The sequence below is a fragment of the Mya arenaria genome, chromosome 8 (genome assembly GCF_026914265.1).
Source record: "Mya arenaria isolate MELC-2E11 chromosome 8, ASM2691426v1".
Classification (NCBI taxonomy): Eukaryota; Metazoa; Mollusca; class Bivalvia; order Myida; family Myidae; genus Mya; species Mya arenaria.
In genome coordinates, this window is record NC_069129.1 from 40505694 (window position 1) to 40524836 (window position 19143).

The 19143-nt window shown below is 37.4% G+C and overlaps 1 protein-coding gene across 2 annotated transcripts in view; it reads left to right on the forward strand.

The window, feature by feature from the left end:
• The window catches only part of LOC128242987 (H(+)/Cl(-) exchange transporter 7-like), a 96687-nt gene that overhangs the window by 17776 nt on the left and 59768 nt on the right, over positions 1–19143 (forward strand). The window lies entirely within an intron of this gene.

The window sequence follows — 19143 nt, forward strand, 5'->3', positions numbered from 1 at the left end:
TATCAAGCATTATCTTATCTCATTGATCAATTGTTGTCATGAAAAGCGGTATAGTTGCATGCAGTGGATGCATTAAGTAGATGAAACCCAGAAAATACTAAAGAACTACTGTCTACTGCAAATAAATCTGGTAAAGCGTATTTTTCAATCAGCTAATACAGAACATGATCATTATGCCTTTTTCAACATAAAGACAGTCAATTTATAGTCTGCTGCAAAGAGGCACTTCATAGAGTAATTCAAGGCTTTGATAGAATTGAACAAATATAAAAATAGTGGCAAAGTGTTAATGTATGGATCCATTGCGGTGTATGATCCCGGCTCTAATATTAGTAAGTTCCATGGTATTACTTGTATTTAAAATATTATGCTCAATCGCTGACCAAATAAGCTTCAGAGTGAGTCCGCTTTCTTTCATGTGTGAAATCTATTGACGGGCTATAGATGTTGCACTATATTTGAAACCCACTTTCATTCAATGCTCCAAAGCCTTCAAATTCTAAGTTCATTTGGATACAGTTTCAATTTGACATGAAACAATATACATGTAATTCTGAAAGTCGTATTGTTTGGACATGTGATTTGTCTGCAGATTTCCCTGGATCTAAATACGGCTTCAGGAATCACTGAGATCCTGTAAATTAGTGCCTGGGTTTCTTCTAGAGCTGAAATGTACACTTAGGCCACTCCTTTTTTATTTTTTGGTTTACAAGATTTTTTGGAAAAAATGTCCACTCAGGGTGCTCAAAAAAAAAAAAAAAAGGAAAAAAGTCACAAAACATACTCTTAAAGGGTGAAAATCAGAAAACAACATAAAAACAGTGAAAATTTATATCATTTACTTGTCATTTTAAATTCTTAAACTGCTATTTATGCATGTTTTAATACACTCAAAGTTTCAAAGTTCTTAATAAAAATCTAATTTAAATCTTACATACTGTGCATATAAAACAAACATCAATGATATTGACTATAAAACATTTTTACATGTATAAACTACACTTTTAATCAAAGATACATTGAATATCACTCAGCAAGACATTTGTTTAGCTTTTAGGGTATGCCAATGCAAAAGTGAATGCAGAACACTTAAAAACTTACCAATATTAAATTGAAAAAAAAGAGGAGGCGAATTTTACGCATTAAAATACACAAAAATTGCACTGTATTAAAACAATACATTACATTTTCTAAACATTGTTTAAGTTATTTTAATATTGGAAAATGTCAATAAAGTGAAATAATTACCAATTTTGTAAATAAGGAGGTAACATTTTATAAACACATTTAAGGAGGTAACATTTTATAAAGACATTTGAGCTTTAATATTGCGAAAACAATTCCTGAAAAACTAAAATCCAAACTAGACCTAGATTTGAGTATATATAACCTTTACCATGTGGGGTACTAGTTGTGTGTAACCCGATCCATGCTTAGTCTGGATATTTTCGGACTGGGATATTTACCATGGGATGTTCACCAAATCCATTTCAAATTTAAATCTTGCAGCAAATTACCACATCAGTACATAAAAATCACATAGCAAAATAATAAATCTAGCATGTGACTTAACTTTATGTACCAATGATAGTAACAGAGAAATCCATAATTATGTATAGGACATTTTCATCTTCTCCCAACTCCGCCATTTTGTGTATACATGGTTCACAGGGCATCTATACCTTATGCTTGTTTATTTTTCATTTTAAAGAGTATTCATTGGTTTCAACAACAATTCTCATTTATAGTGAAATATCAAGTTCATTACAAATTGAAATGGACTTATTCAAAATAGTTTTTCATGTTGTTTTATCTAAATGTTTTGCACACAACTCCTGGCATTGACACATGTGTTCAACTCAATGACAAGTATTTCCAAACCATTTTGTGATTTAAAATCCATAAACACCACCAACCGAACTTGTGAAACTAGGTCACCGGTGTCAACTTAGAAATTTTCGATTTCACCATTCACACTTAGTGCACTGTTATTTGATATTTAACCATAAAATGTTATAAAATGTTTTTCTCACACATAATTTACAGATATTTGTGTCTACTAATTCGATGGCAGCCGCTGACACTTTTATTTTTTATCTATAAACAACAATATTTTCATGACCTAAATTGGCGGGGGAAAAACAACAATCACGTGACAGGCTGTTAAATTTGCCAATGTTTATTGCTATTGTTATTTTAACAGCTCCTGCATATTTTAATTAATTATTTCATACAAAGAATGACTGCTATCGTCAATTCCGCCATTGCCAACGGCGCTGCCATAACAGTTGACTGGCTCACATGCTATCACTATAAATTGGCGAATACGGCTATGGAACAACAAACCAGTCAAGATCTGCTGCATTCGTACTCTTACCGTTCGTTTTTCTTTCGTTTCGCACCAAAATCAATACGGTCGGGAAAATAATTTTGAAAAAAAAAAGTGAAATTCATTTTTTTTTTTTTTTGTACTTTTCGGAAAATTAGACCCGCCGGTTTTGTAAACCAATTTATATAAAAGTAGTGGCCTTAGGCTAATTGTCATTCATACACATCTTCTCATTGGTTGAATCCTTCCATATAGTCCAATCAAATCACTTGTTATACTGCAAAGCCACAACAATGATTGTCATCTTGCTAAAAAAAAAAGGTGAAAATGTAAACAAAACTGGAATAAACTTCTTATTAAGCATAATGGCAAAAATATTAAATTGAGCGGTTGACGCACGGGAAATCCTTAAGGTTGATTCAAACAGTATAAACAAATATAAGAGGGATTGGCTGGAACTTTAGTGAATGGGATAAGTATGTCATCTTCCATCAGCAAGGTTGATGGGAAAGGAAGGTGTGTGGTTTGTGAATGCTTCATCACATATAGTGGGTTAAATCGCTCTTATGAACACTGTTCCTCTGTTGAACAAAAGAAACGAGCAAAAAACAATAGAAAGAAAATGACTATCAATGGAAAAAAAGATGGATATAAATAACAAATATGGCATCCATGTTGTAATTACTATGTGATTGTATGCAAAGTGTTAAATGATATATTGATGTGTTGCTCTGCAAAAACATTTCTAAATAGCAAGTCAAAGAGGCCTTTGCCCCCTTTAACCCTGATTAAGGCCCTTTAATGGCCCCCAAAAACCCTTGCCAAAATGGTTTCAGCCCTTCAGCTGCCTAGTCAATCCCACCCCTTTTTGGAGGTTGAGCTCGAAATGGCAGAGCTAAAAATGGCATTGTATCTCTTTATCTGGAAGCATCCATTTGTTTTGATTTATGTGAGAAAAAGCCCTTTTGGAATATAGTGCTAAATATTGAGAGGTCATTAGAGTGTGACGCTGGCAGGGCTCAGTCCTACAATGGTTTGGTGGGTTAGAATTGAATGGAAGGCAAACACATTTGTAGCACATCAGCTTTCTCAGTTTTGATGGGAGGCAAACACATTTGTAGCACAACAGCCTTCCCAGTGTACTGTGGGAGGCTAACCCATTTGTAGAACATCAGCCTTCCCAGTGTTGAGTAGGAGGCTAACCCATTTGTAGAACATCAGCCTTCCCAGTGTTGAGTGGGAGGCTAACACATTTGTAGAACATCAGCCTTCCCAGTGTTGAGTGGGAGGCTAACACATTTGTAGAACATCGGCCTTCCCAGTGTTGAGTGGGAGGCTAACCCATTTGTAGAACATCAGCCTTCCCAGTGTTATGTGGGAGGCTAACACATTTGTAGAACATCAGCCTTCCCAGTGTTATGTGGGAGGCTAACACATATGTAGAACATCAGCCTTCCCAGTGTTGAGTGGGAGGCTAACACATTTGTAGCATATCAGCCTTCCCAGCGTTGGATGGGAGGCTAATACATGTGTAGCACATCAGCCTTTCCAGTGTTGTGTGGGATGCTGACACATTTGTAGCACATTAGCCTTTCCAGTATTGTGTTGGAGGCAAACACATTTGTAGCACATCAGCCTTTCCAGTGTTTTGTGGGATGCTGACACATTTGTAGCACATCAGCCTTTCCAGTGTTGTGTGGGAGGCAAACACATTTGTAGCACATCAGCCTTTCCAGTGTTTTGTGGGATGCTGACACATTTGTAGCACATCAGCCTTTCCAGTGTTGTGACTGGGAGGCAAACACATTTGTAGCACATCAGCCTTTCCAGTGTTGTGTGGGATGCTGACACATTTGTAGCACATCAGCCATCCCAGTGTTGTGTGGGAGGCAAACACATTTGTAGCACATCAGCCTTTCCAATATTGTGTGGGATGCTGACACATTTGTAGCACATCAGCCTTTCCAATATTGTGTGGGATGCTGACACATTTGTAGCACATCAGCCTTTCCAATATTGTGTGGGATGCTGACACATTTGTAGCACATCAGCCTTTCCAATATTGTGTGGGATGCTGACACATTTGTAGCACATCAGCCTTTCCAATATTGTGTGGGATGCTGAACATTTGTAGCACATCAGCCTTTCCAGTGTTGTGTGGGAGGCAAACACATTTGTAGCACATCAGCCTTTCCAGTGTTGTGTGGGAGGCAAACACATTTGTAGCACATCAGCCTTTCCAATATTGTGTGGGATGCTGACACATTTGTAGCACATCAGCCTTCCCAGTTTTGTGTGGGAGGCTGACACATTTGTAGCACATCAGCCTTCCCAGTGTTGTGTGGGAGGCAAACACATTTGTAGCACATCAGCCTTTCCAGTGTTGTGTGGGAGGCAAACACATTTGTAGCACATCAGCCTTCCCAGTTTGGTGTGGGAGGCAAACACATTTGTAGCACATCAGCCTTTCCAGTGTTGTGTGGGAGGCAAACACATTTGTAGCACATCAGCCTTTCCAGTGTTGTGTGGGAGGCAAACACATTTGTAGCACATCAGCCTTTCCAATATTGTGTGGGAGGCAAACACATTTGTAGCACATCAGCCTTTCCAGTGTTGTGTGGGAGGCAAACACATTTGTAGCACATCAGCCTTCCCAGTTTGGTGTGGGAGGCAAACACATTTGTAGCACATCAGCCTTTCCAGTGTTGTGTGGGAGGCAAACACATTTGTAGCACATCAGCCTTTCCAGTGTTGTGTGGGAGGCAAACACATTTGTAGCACATCAGCCTTTCCAGTGTTGTGTTGGAGGCAAACACATTTGTAGCACATCAGCCTTTCCAGTTTTGTGTGGGAGGCAAACACATTTGTAGCACATCAGCCTTTCCAGTGTTGTGTGGGAGGCTGACACATTTGTAGCACATCAGCCTTTCCAGTGTTGTGTTGGAGGCAAACACATTTGTAGCACATCAGCCTTTCCAGTGTTGTGTGGGAGGCAAACACATTTGTAGCACATCAGCCTTTCCAGTGTTTTGTGGGATGCTGACACATTTGTAGCACATCAGCCTTTCCAGTGTTGTGTTGGAGGCAAACACATTTGTAGCACATCAGCCTTTCCAGTGTTGTGTGGGAGGCAAACACATTTGTAGCACATCAGCCTTTCCAGTGTTGTGTGGGAGGCTGACACATTTGTAGCACATCAGCCTTTCCAGTTTGGTGTGGGAGGCAAACACATTTGTAGCATATCAGCCTTTCCAATTTGGTGTGGGAGGCAAACACATTTGTAGCACATCAGCCTTTCCAGTGTTGTGTGGGAGGCAAACACATTTGTAGCACATCAGCCTTTCCAGTGTTGTGTGGGAGGCAAACACATTTGTAGCACATCAGCCTTTCCAGTATTGTGTGGGAGGCAAACACATTTGTAGCATATCAGCCTTTCCAGTTTGGTGTGGGAGGCAAACACATTTGTAGCACATCAGCCTTTCCAGTTTGGTGTGGGAGGCAAACACATTTGTAGCACATCAGCCTTTCCAGTGTTGTGTGGGAGGCTGACACATTTGTAGCACATCAGCCTTTCCAGTGTTGTGTGGGAGGCTGACACATTTGTAGCACATCAGCCTTTCCAGTGTTGTGTGGGAGGCAAACACATTTGTAGCACATCAGCCTTTCCAGTTTGGTGTGGGAGGCAAACACATTTGTAGCACATCAGCCTTTCCAGTTTGGTGTGGGAGGCAAACACATTTGTAGCACATCAGCCTTTCCAATATTGTGTGGGAGGCAAACACATTTGTAGCACATCAGCCTTTCCAGTGTTGTGTGGGAGGCAAACACATTTGTAGCACATCAGCCATCCCAGTGTTGTGTGGGAGGCAAACACATTTGTAGCACATCAGCCTTTCCAGTTTGGTGTGGGAGGCAAACACATTTGTAGCACATCAGCCATCCCAGTGTTGTGTGGGAGGCAAACACATTTGTAGCACATCAGCCTTTCCAGTGTTGTGTGGGAGGCAAACACATTTGTAGCACATCAGCCTTTCCAATATTGTGTGGGATGCTGACACATTTGTAGCACATCAGCCTTCCCAGTGTTGTGTGGGAGGCAAACACATTTGTAGCACATCAGCCTTTCCAGTGTTGTGTGGGAGGCTGACACATTTGTAGCACATCAGCCTTCCCAGTGTTGTGTGGGAGGCAAACACATTTGTAGCACATCAGCCTTTCAAGTGTTGTGTGGGAGGCAAACACATTTGTAGCACATCAGCCGTTCCAGTGTTGTGTGGGAGGCAAACACATTTGTAGCATATCAGCCTTTCAAGTGTTGTGTGGGAGGCAAACACATTTGTAGCACATCAGCCTTTCCAGTGTTGTGTGGGAGGCAAACACATTTGTAGCACATCAGCCTTTCAAGTGTTGTGTGGGAGGCAAACACATTTGTAGCACATCAGCCTTTCCAGTGTTGTGTGGGAGGCTGACACATTTGTAGCACATCAGCCTTTCAAGTGTTGTGTGGGAGGCAAACACATTTGTAGCACATCAGCCTTTCAAGTGTTGTGTGGGAGGCAAACACATTTGTAGCACATCAGCCGTTCCAGTGTTGTGTGGGAGGCAAACACATTTGTAGCATATCAGCCTTTCAAGTGTTGTGTGGGAGGCAAACACATTTGTAGCACATCAGCCTTTCCAGTGTTGTGTTGGAGGCAAACACATTTGTAGCACATCAGCCTTCCCAGTGTTGTGTGGGAGGCAAACACATTTGTAGCACATCAGCCGTTCCAGTGTTGTGTGGGAGGCAAACACATTTGTAGCATATCAGCCTTTCAAGTGTTGTGTGGGAGGCAAACACATTTGTAGCACATCAGCCTTTCCAGTGTTGTGTGGGAGGCAAACACATTTGTAGCACATCAGCCTTTCCAGTGTTGTGTGGGAGGCTGACACATTTGTAGCACATCAGCCTTTCCAGTTTGGTGTGGGAGGCAAACACATTTGTAGCACATCAGCCGTTCCAGTGTTGTGTGGGAGGCAAACACATTTGTAGCATATCAGCCTTTCAAGTGTTGTGTGGGAGGCAAACACATTTGTAGCACATCAGCCTTTCCAGTGTTGTGTGGGAGGCAAACACATTTGTAGCACATCAGCCTTCCCAGTGTTGTGTGGGAGGCAAACACATTTGTAGCACATCAGCCTTCCCAGAATTGGATGGGAGGCAAACACATTTGTAGCACATCAGCCTTCCCAGAGTTGGATGGGAGGCAAACACATTTGTAGCACATCAGCCTTCCCAGAATTGGATGGGAGGCAAACACATTTGTAGCACATCAGCCTTTCCAGTGTTGTGTGGGAGGCTGACACATTTGTAGCACATCAGCCTTCCCAGTTTGGTGTGGGAGGCAAACACATTTGTAGCACATCAGCCGTTCCAGTGTTGTGTGGGAGGCAAACACATTTGTAGCACATCAGCCTTTCCAGTGTTGTGTGGGAGGCAAACACATTTGTAGCACATCCGCTTTCTCAGTGTTGGATCGGAGGCAAACACATTTGTAGCACATCAGCCTTCCCAGAGTTGGATGGGAGGCAAACACATTTGTAGCACATCAGCCTTCCCAGAGTTGGATCGGAGGCAAACACATTTGTAGCACATCAGCCTTCCCAGAATTGGATGGGAGGCAAACACATTTGTAGCACATCAGCCTTCCCAGAGTTGGATGGGAGGCAAACACATTTGTAGCACATCAGCCTTCCCAGAGTTGGATCGGAGGCAAACACATTTGTAGCACATCAGCCTTCCCAGAGTTGGATCGGAGGCAAACACATTTGTAGCACATCAGCCTTCCCAGAGTTGGATCAGAGGCAAACACATTTGTAGCACATCAGCCTTCCCAGAGTTGGATGGGAGGCAAACACATTTGTAGCACATCAGCCTTCCCAGAGTTGGATCGGAGGCAAACACATTTGTAGCACATCAGCCTTCCCAGAGTTGGATCGGAGGCAAACACATTTGTAGCACATCAGCCTTCCCAGAGGTGGATCGGAGGCAAACAAATTTGTAGCACATCAGCCTTCCCAAAGTTGGATCGGAGGCAAACACATTTGTAGGTCATCAGCCTTCTCAGTGTTGTGTGGGAGGCTGTCACATTTGTAGCACATCAGCCTTCCCAGTTTTGGTAGGGAGGCTTACACTACATTTGTAGATCATCAGCCTTCCCAGTCTTGGATGGGAGGCAAACATATTTGTATTTAATCAACATTCCCAGTCTTGGATGGGAGGCAAACACATTTGTATTTAATCAACATTCCCAGTCCTGGATGGGAGGCAAACACATTTGTAGATAATCAGCCTTCCCAGTCTTGGATGGGAGGCAAACACATTTGTATTTAATCAACATTCCCAGTCTTGGATGGGAGGCAAACATATTTGTAGATAATCAACATTCCCAGTCTAGGATGGGAGGCAAACACATTTGTAGATAATCAACTATCCCAGTCTTGGATGGGAGGCAAAAACATTTGTAGATCATCATGCAGCCTTCCCAGTTCTGGATGGGAAGCAAACACATTTGTATTTAATCAACATTCCCAGTCTAGGATGGGAGGCAAACATATTTGTAGATAATCAACATTCCCAGTCTAGGATGGGAGGCAAACACATTTGTAGATAATCAACTATCCCAGTCTTGGATGGGAGGCAAAAACATTTGTAGATCATCATGCAGCCTTCCCAGTTCTGGATTGGAAGCAAACACATTTGTGGACAAGAAAAAAGTTGATGCATAGCATCAAGTCTGCGCAATGAAATAAGAAGAAAAACGTGCATGCAGATAACAAAAAATGGTTATTATTTCAATGATAATATTTTTTTTATGTTCGGTACATATGCTCGAAGGACATGATAAGGATATTGTTACAATAGTTTAAGCCCGGAATTATAGATATTCTTTTTTTTCCAAGCTAATCCTGCTGTTAAAACTAAATTATACCAAAAATATACATACGTTTCTTCCGAAGAAATAGAGTCAATGGTCTAATACTTAGATTTCAATAGTATGAAATTCACCTTTTATTTGTACCGGCATGTTATGTGAATTCCTTGCTTTATATATTGTAGAAGTTTTTGTAACACATTTCACTCATATGAGTATATAGAACGGGGATAAAAATGCTATACATCAAAGTATCTGGAGTTCTTCCTTCTAATGACATTTTCAAAACAAACAATTAAGCTCAATGTTAATTTTTCAAAACTCGGCATTTTTGCTGTCCCAAAGGGAGATTACTGCGTAGGAGGTTTACAAACATAAAGGATATTGTAATAGTACCGTGTAACCTTCATCTTTTTGGGTGGAAGTTGGTATCAATCGGAACACCTTGGCCTGTATCTATCTCGGAGATGGCCGAGTTGTTATGATTGAGTTGGTATTTAAAATCAAAATTTTCAAAATGATAAGCAGGGCTATTATTATTTAAGGTTTCATTATCAATTAAAATGTACAGTTTTATAAAACATACTAAACTTCATATTTTATCATGCAACGTGGAAACTATTGAAAGCACTGTTCTGCAATTTATGAACTAGTCCCTTGGTTGGAATATTTCTAAAGTAATATCAAATATAGTTGGCAACCTTCTGGGCGCCGACTAATAATCAACCTTCGCAGTCTTTGATTGGAGGCAAAAACATTTGCAGCACATCAGCTTTCCTGTCTTGGTTGCAAGGCTGACACATTTGTAGCACATCAGCCTTCCCAGTTTTGTATTGGAGGCAAATACATTTGTAGCACATCAGCCTTCCCAGTTTTGTATTGGAGGCAAACACATTTGTAGCACATCAGCCTTCCCAGAGTTGGATTGGTGTCTAACACATTTGTAGCACATCAGCCTTCCCAGTGTTGTGTGTGTGGCTGACACATGTGTAGCACAATAATGTTCTCAGTGTTTATGATGCAAGATGAGTCATGCGCTGTGAAGCAATACTTTTTATTTCTTTTATTATACACTTTATGTAGTCATATGTATGATATTTCAATACATGATTTCCATGAACATTTGCAAAAAATAAAGCCATAAAACAACAAAATTACCTGAAAAGACGTCATATTGAAGAAACTTTTGACGTATGAAGTCAAGAAAAATTACTGCACATTGCGACATCAGTAAACATTAGTGTTTGAAAATTAGACTCCATTTGCAATATTGATAATCAAATAAAATCAGACCAAGCATTTCGATTTACTGTCGGACAATAATCGAAAGTTCATAATATCAGTAAGGAATACATTCTTTAAATGGCTAAACCTGGAATCAGTATGTGTGATGCTATAGTCATGCGTTTTGCGACAGAAAGTAAATTTCCATAACCCCTTTCTGTCTTTTAACAACTAAACGAAAAAACATAACAACACAACACATACCTTATAATTGCACATTAATTGCAAAATGATGCACACTGGACCATGTAAGTTGAATTAGCATTTTATCCATGTAAAAGGAAATAAAATATTTGTGAACCAGCTTAACATTCGATAACCTGTTAAATTTAACATTTCATTAGAATATCTTAATTTCATCAAACTTTCAACAAAAAGTAAATTAGTTAATTACAAATGATACCAAAAATGGTTTAAAAAACAGAACGCATCGAACCCGGATCCCCGGTATTTGCAGGTAAGACCAGACCCATTACATCATAGAGACAGGTTATTGAAGAATGTTTTATGAAATATATAAACAATTAAAAACAATTTGTAATTTTGGGAGAGTTTGAAAGGTTTAAGCAAAAATGTTAACATTCAACGCATTTGTGTAAGAGAGTGATCTCCCTTGTTAAAATGAACTCAACGAGAATTTACCTGGAAGGAAAATTGACATTTACTTGACTTTTACCACAAAACAAAAATATAAGTAGTTACCAGAAGTAACATTAGCGACATCGATTTTGGACAACCACTATCGATTGTCGCCGACACTGCATTGTCAGCGACGATTTATCGTTTTTACTCCATAATTGTTTCTTCACTAGTAAACATCATCGCATGCACTTATGGTGAAATTGACAACTATGCGGTTTTCTTTTTCATTTTTTTCACACTTGTTTCTGATCAAAAAGCTGATGTACTTTACCATATGCTAGAAAAAAAATCATGTGTGTCTATACCGGATAAGAAAAATCTGATCCTTTGGTACGCTGCGTAGCCGGTAACTGGGCAAGCCTCGTCACTTGGCAACGCAGGTGCCCTTGGGTCAGAATTTTCTATCAAGACTGGAATCACATGACAGATATAATTCTTCTCAAATCTTTCTCTCATTAAAGATTCATGATGGTATTAGAGATTGGAAGTGACCTTAATTACTGAAGAAAATATTGAAAAATCCTTGGCCTAAAACTGTAAAATTATGGACCTAAAACTATTCACTGCTGTAAAAGCTCTTAGTTTTTTAGCATATTGGAACTTACAGATTGTTTTGGACGTAAATTAAGGTGTGTGGTTTGGTTGTTTATAAAATCTGTATAGAAGCAGACCCCCTTTGACTGATTTGCTGCACATTATTGGCACATTATCATGCAATTCAACTAATTTATGTACTACTGTTCCTTTGATGAAGGTTTTGGAAGTTGAATGCTGGATATTTCCTTTTCATCTGATAGGAGATCAATCATCAAATGAATAATTCATTAAAGTGGCTTACGTGTCTTGCTCAAAGAGGTTTGGAACAACTTACCATATATTACGGAAATGTTTTTTTCCTTCCAAAGTTTTAGCTTGTTGTCATTGGAACCACAAAGTTTACAAATTGGTAGCCTCTGGTAATTTGTGATTAATTAGTTCCAATAGATAATTAATACTGAGTTTTTTGGGGGTCTCAAGGATGCACAGTTGGTTTGACATTGAGGTCCCTGCTCTTACCATGACATACCTGTATATCTAAAAATTCATTGAAGATATTCGCTGCAAACATATTTGGCAAGGCCCCATAACTCTAGCTTGAATAATTGTTGAGCTATGCGCTTTTATTGTTGCATGGGAAAAAACAACAACAGGCAAGCATTGACGTTCGCTGAACGGTGCCCTTGTATTTTAATTTCAGTCCGCTTTAAAATAAATCGAATTAAGCATAATGACACAGCATATATATATATATATATAAAGCTTTTGATTACACCTATGAATTTGCCCTATGTCTGTTGTGCCTTTCTTGATAATGTAGCAAATCATTAATATTTATCACAACTGTCGATTAATCGCATAATCATTCTTTCGTTCATTCCCTATTGGGACTTTTTACTGTCATGAAGTTGTGTATGAGAGTTATATTTTCTCACTGACTCTCGGATTTATGATACTAAGCGGGGTTAATGGATTAGTTGTTGTTTTTTACTTGGAAACGTCTGTTTTTTTTCCTTAACTATATTCTTCTCATTTTGGAAGACATTATGTGAACCATTTGGCATTTGGGACAGAGGTCTGGAAAAAAACATACAGTACTTTTTTGGATGTGTGCTTTTTGAATCATTCTAACAGGAAAGAATTCTGGTGCAGGCAAATGTTTGGAGAATTCTTGTTGGGTTGGATTATGTGAATGTGTGAAGTGACCATGACATGTGGATAATGGTGTAATGGTGTTTCTGGTCATTTTTTTTTCGCTTGTCTTGGACATTATGTAACCAAATGAAATGGTGTGATTTTAGTGGGTTTTTTTTCTCCAGTTTTAAGGGAATTGTTGCGGGCACTTTGATAGGGGAAAAATAGTGTCGTTTTGGCAAAACAGGGAAAAATACTTCCTTGATTCATATAATTTTGAACTTGTTTACAAACCTTTTATTCAACAAACCTTAATCAACATATTCATGAATGGCACTGTATTATAACGTTTGCTGTTAAGGGGTCAATGTTCCTCACATTAAGCGGTTAAACAAATATATATATATACTTTTTCAGGAGGGGAATTTAGGGGCCAGATTTTGGCCCCAAAAAGGGACGAAAAAACTTATTGTTTGATATTTATCAGGAACTCATATTTTAATCTTGTCTGTTTATTGTCTAAGGGGTTTCTTCGTTCGGCGTTATGCTGTCTGCATTGTCCTACATGTTGTTACACTGTCGTTTTTGATCCAACTTTTGAACAACTTGGTGTAGAGTGATCTTTGTTTATACATTGTTAATAGTCAGTATATGACCCCAAATTGATTTTTGGGTCAATAGGTCAAAGGTTATGGTAACCTTTATTAGATATATTGTGGGCTGTACTTGCAGGCGGCACATCATCACGCTTCCTAAAATAAATATTTGAATAAAAATAATGCCCCTGCTTCCTGTACAAATAACTAAAACAATGTTGTAAAATATTTTAATAACAGTTTTACATATGCATTATTCAAGTTTTACATATGCATTATTCAGGCCACAACAATTAACTGCTATTTACAGAGATTTGACCTATAAACTGTCCCTTAAATTGGTTTAACTTATTTCCGATGTAAACAAAGTCAGTATCAGGCTCACCGTAAAACGAAAGTGGTTGTGTTCAGCAGAAGGAGATGGATATTGAAAAATGACTATATTTGGGATGAGCAGGTTAAAGTTAAGGGTTAAGTTATGCCCCTTTGCCGACTGACAAAATAAAAGAATGAGCATTTACACGTCTTCTTATGGTGCTAAATAACACTTGTTACAATTTACTTTGAAAAAACAGTAATTTGATCTCTTGCTTGGTCCCAGTCATCTAAATTAAACTTTTGGATTAACAAGCCCGAATTCTTATACAATTGCTTGGCATCAAGCCCTGCTATTTAAATTTCAGAATTTGAGCAAGCCAGAAAGACATTTTACCACTGCAGGGCTTGCGGGCTTGTGTTTATTTAGACCACTGTGGTCCATATAAAATGTTTGAAATAAAGAATTATTGAGAGATAAAAAGTCTAGGACATCAAAAAATGGTTTTGTCAGGAAACAGGTAGGGTAAGGTAGGCTTTATTTATTTTTATTTTTATTGGGCTTTATGTAAGAATATTATTGCCGTCATTAGGGAATGGCGGGGGAATGGCGTTTACGTGATCTTCAAGATAAAGGTTTTTATGGTAAATATTTAAACACACACATATATGTATTTTTATTAACCTGATTCACAAGTATTCTCCACAAGGCCCTACATCAACTAAGATGTGCAGACGTTGGCATAAATTCTGAAGATTATCAAACCATGTTGGAATGATTTTGCATATTTCTACTTGGAAACAAATGCATTTCAGTTAAATTAAAATGGGTCAATTACTTAAAAGACCTATTTTACCGCCATTTGAGTGCAAATTCTTTAGATTGTTATCATTATGCATTTTAGGGTCTACTGTTGAGCAATTTTTCACCCAAAGTTTGACATGTTGATAATTATTCATCCTAGAATCTGAGTTATTTCTATTAAAAGATAAGGTCGATTTCTCTTCATTGCAATTAATACCTTCAAGAAATGTTTCATTTATGAAATAGATAGTTGTAAAGGATTTTACTGAAGCTGGGGTCTTTTTTTCCGTTTAAATTGGCTTTCTGTTCCGAAGTGTTGGAATTAAAGTTGTTTTTTTTCATTTCTCGGATGTTGGCAAGTTTTCAGTCAGCTGACATGATGCTAAAATCAGATTACCATACACAAGTTTTTAACCATATTAAACCGCACTTAAAACTTAAGAAAAAGCTAATTTAGTATGTCAGTTTTATGATAACACTTTTTGATGTCATTTTTTCTAAGCCTCTACTTAAGTTTATATTATGAAAGGTTACGTTAAATCAATATTCATTGTAAACAATCAGTTATTGTTAACTGCCTCAAACAGGCCAATCAAAGCTTGCATTTCATGCACTCTATTTTGGTAATTGGCATATGCGACTGCGACGGTTCATAAATTTGGTTTTGACATCATACATAATAATCTAGTTACGGAGTTTTAACAATAAACTATAATTTGGTTATAGCTCATAGGTTACAAATTAAATAAACTTAAACGTATTACTTCTTTGATTACTCAAGAGTTAGTTTGGTTTATTAAAATCCATATGTGAAACCAAATTAGATTTTGTTCAAATATTTGTAATTTGCATCTTTTTATTGATATTGGTGATAATATTCAAATTAGGGTAGCTTATTATAATATAGTTGATTGAAGTGATGCGAACCACCCTGTTATTCATATTTATAACTTCTAAACCAATGGAGATATTAACTAGTAACATTACCTTTTACAAACAAATGCAGGTGGACTTTGATTCAATATTACAAGTTACGGAGTTAGTAGATGACCAGATATGGGATATACGGGGTAAAGGAAACCATATCTATAAGGAATAATGGTTTCCTGCACCCCATATGTCCATGTCGAGTCATCCAACAAACTCATTTACCTATATATCACGTCAACAACCTGTTTACATTGGTCAATTTATGGGAAATGTTTCATTTTTTCATCGGAATTGGAAAATAGACGCCATTTTGTACGATATAATGATTAGTGACCCTTTATGGAAAAATATGGGATCACTGCGTGACCAGTACTTGACCAATGGCGTGGCGTCGTCATTCATGTTTGAGGCGTGATATTTTAAGTTACAGTGTTAGTAGGTGACCGGATATGAGATATACGGGGCAAAGGAGGCCATACCAGTGAGAGCGAACCTGAATATGGTTTCCAGTGCCCATTATATATCCTATATGAGGTCACCTACTAAATCCCGTAACTTAAAATATCTCACCTCGAACATGAATGAGGACACAACACCATTGGGTCCGGTTGGTGACCAGTCCTGGACCAATGGCGTTGCGTCATTTATGTTGGAGGCGTGATATAGTCTTTTGCTAAACAAAGTGGGTAATAATAATTGAGGGTTGTCATGATCAGATTTAAGCGTTATGTCAATTGACCAAACCGTGGTGGACTTCTTCAGAACTGGTTGATTGACTGACTCAAGGTCCTCTAGCTGTGATTGTTAAACATATTTTCTCCGTCAAAGAAGAGATGAAAAAAACAAAAACAGAAGTGAGTTGAATTTGTGTAGACTTAACCTAAAACCACAATAAATTGTCTCAAATAGTTATATATCATTATTGCGGAGGAATTTTAAAGATGGTTGGCATCTTACTTGTTACTTTATAAGCGAGTAAAAAACTAGACATATCAGCAACTTAATTCTTACTTGAATATATAAATAACAGGTGGTACAATCTGGTTGTCCAATTAGTAGAATGGGAAGTGCACATGCTCTGCACCTCGTCCTTGGTTTGAGTTCTTTGCCTTGGTGAATGTCGGGCAATTGGTTTTCAGTCAGTGATTGATATTAAATCTGCACTGAGTCTCACAGATTGACTGTTTTGACAACTTTTTTGTCTTGGAATGAGCAAATCTTTGTGTAAATGTCTGGAAAACAGTGATAAAAGACTGCAAGTAAAAAAACGTATGGCAGTTTTTCATTATAACTTACATTCAAAAATTGATGTTTTATGCCAGTTAACTCATTAATGCTTTTAGCCAAAAAATAAATCAATTTATGATGGTAAATATGAAAAATGATTATTTTTTGAAAATCTTTCTGGGCATGCTCAGAATCAATTTTTTTTTTTAAAAACGGGCTGGTTGATCAGTGTGCAAAATTAATGGTAGCCTGATCACCCGAGGGGACGAAAAAATGCCCTGGGTTACAAAAAAAAGGTTATAATTTGATGGGCGATGAAATCATCAGGCTTGTTAATTTAAAAAATTGAGGGAATTGGATGTTTACATCAACACCATTTACAAATTTCAGGCTTATTTGTCATCTGTACAGATGTTTCTGATGCAGTGATCTCCCTTGACAAGTGGTACTAGACTGCTTGAAATAATTATTTTTGACAGAAATCATAGTTCTGACTGTCATTTTTGGATTATTTTTTTTTTAAAAACTTTGATTATGTATTGACTAAAAAAAGTGAAAAAAAATAATTATGTTATAAAGTCACAACAGTGCCCCCACCTCCCATACTCCCACTCACCTCAAAACCCCACCCCCTCCACCACCATACTGACCTCTATAATTTAATAGATTAAGATACTGTACAGTATTTATACCATTTCTTGTCTTTTAATCATATTAAGTACTCAGCAAGATGAGTTTTATTTAACTGTAGCAAAGGCTGTGGTAATCTGGCTGGGGCTACTGAAATCTCCAAGTCTGTTAATTTCGCACACTGGTTGATTTAATTCTATGTTTGATGTTTGGGTTAATTGTCACAAAGTTGTACGAGTTCGGTTATCTTTCTCTGTCTGTGCATTACGAAAAACGATCTGTCAGATTTTATTGATTTAAAAGGTAAATATACAAGTTATATCTATTTGAAATTTTAAGATTTTTTACTAATCTTTTGACATAAAAAGGTTTTTGATCTGTTATTTTGAAAGAATATATTTTGCTGAATTACGTTGTAAAGATTGAAAATTATTTACCGAGGGTTATCGGAGAGCAATATTTTCATGAATAGTGCAGTGTTGAGTAAATAATTTTCTGAGATCACAGGTGAAATATTTAGCTGTGATGTTACATCCAAATTCAATATTCTGTCTGTTTCTTTAGCATTAAAATTTAAGAAAAAATGTCAATTAAGTGGCCTTTAATTGGAAAATCATGTAAGAAACGTAATGTTGTGACATCAGTTATGTGACGTAATAAAGACAGTTTCAACCTGCATACAGTGGGTGAAATAAACACAAGCTCGCAAGCCTTGCGCTGGTAAATTTTCTTTCGGGCTTGCTCAAATTCAAGCCCGAATTCATTTACTATTGCTTGGCATCAGATTTTGAACAGGTCTTGCTATATAAAATTCAGAATTTTACCAAGCCCGGAAATCATTTTACCTGAGTGCAGGACCACAGCAGTGTGCAGAAATGATTATTGAGGAGCATCAGGCCTCTGGAAAAAAGATCTGAAAGTGCAGATATACAGCATCTAGTTTTATACTGCTGTACATTGTACAATTCAAATTAATAAAATACAAGTCCATTGGAGCTGATAGATAGAGGATATTTGTTTATTTCAGTGTAATATTGTATTTTATTTAACAAGCTAGGGTCATAGAAAAAACATTTTCACGTCAAACTGTGTCTTATGTAACCTTTTTTTAAAATTTAAATATTTTCTGGTTCAAAGTAAAAAGTTTTGTTTTGATCAAGGGGAAGTAACTACAATGGATTTTTAAAGTGGGTCTTAAAGTGGATATTTTCACTCCTTATTTTGCAGTGTAAATATCATTTGTTATTTCACTGATAAAACTCCATATTTCATCAAAAAGCATGAAAGAAAAGGCAAACTATACAATCCTTAAAACATTTGAATAACTGACAACAATTATCTCGTAATTGTAAAAATGGTATTTATTTGAAATAAAGCGGCCTTCCACTATTTGTAAAATTGACAATACCTAATTGTCTCTGATTGACAATAATATTGAATGTGAGCGCGGGCATTATAAGACGAAAATCGAAGAGGGCAAATATTAAATGACATTTTGTCAATATAATTAGTATTCTACCACTATGTAATGGTTGTTTAAGTACTGTTTAAATGATTAATAATATTTTGTAAAATGATTTCACATTTGGTGGCCTTAAAAATTAACTTTTTTCCAATTTATTGACCGTGGATGGGCAATTTTTCTTAACACTGCAGCCAAATAATGTAATATGACTCAGTTTGTACCTGTTGAACTTGTTTTGAAAGTTTTCAACAAGTTGAGAGTGTTCAAAAAATGCAAACCACACATGACGATCATTGCCTTTCAACCGTCAAATAAACTTAAATTGAATAAAATGT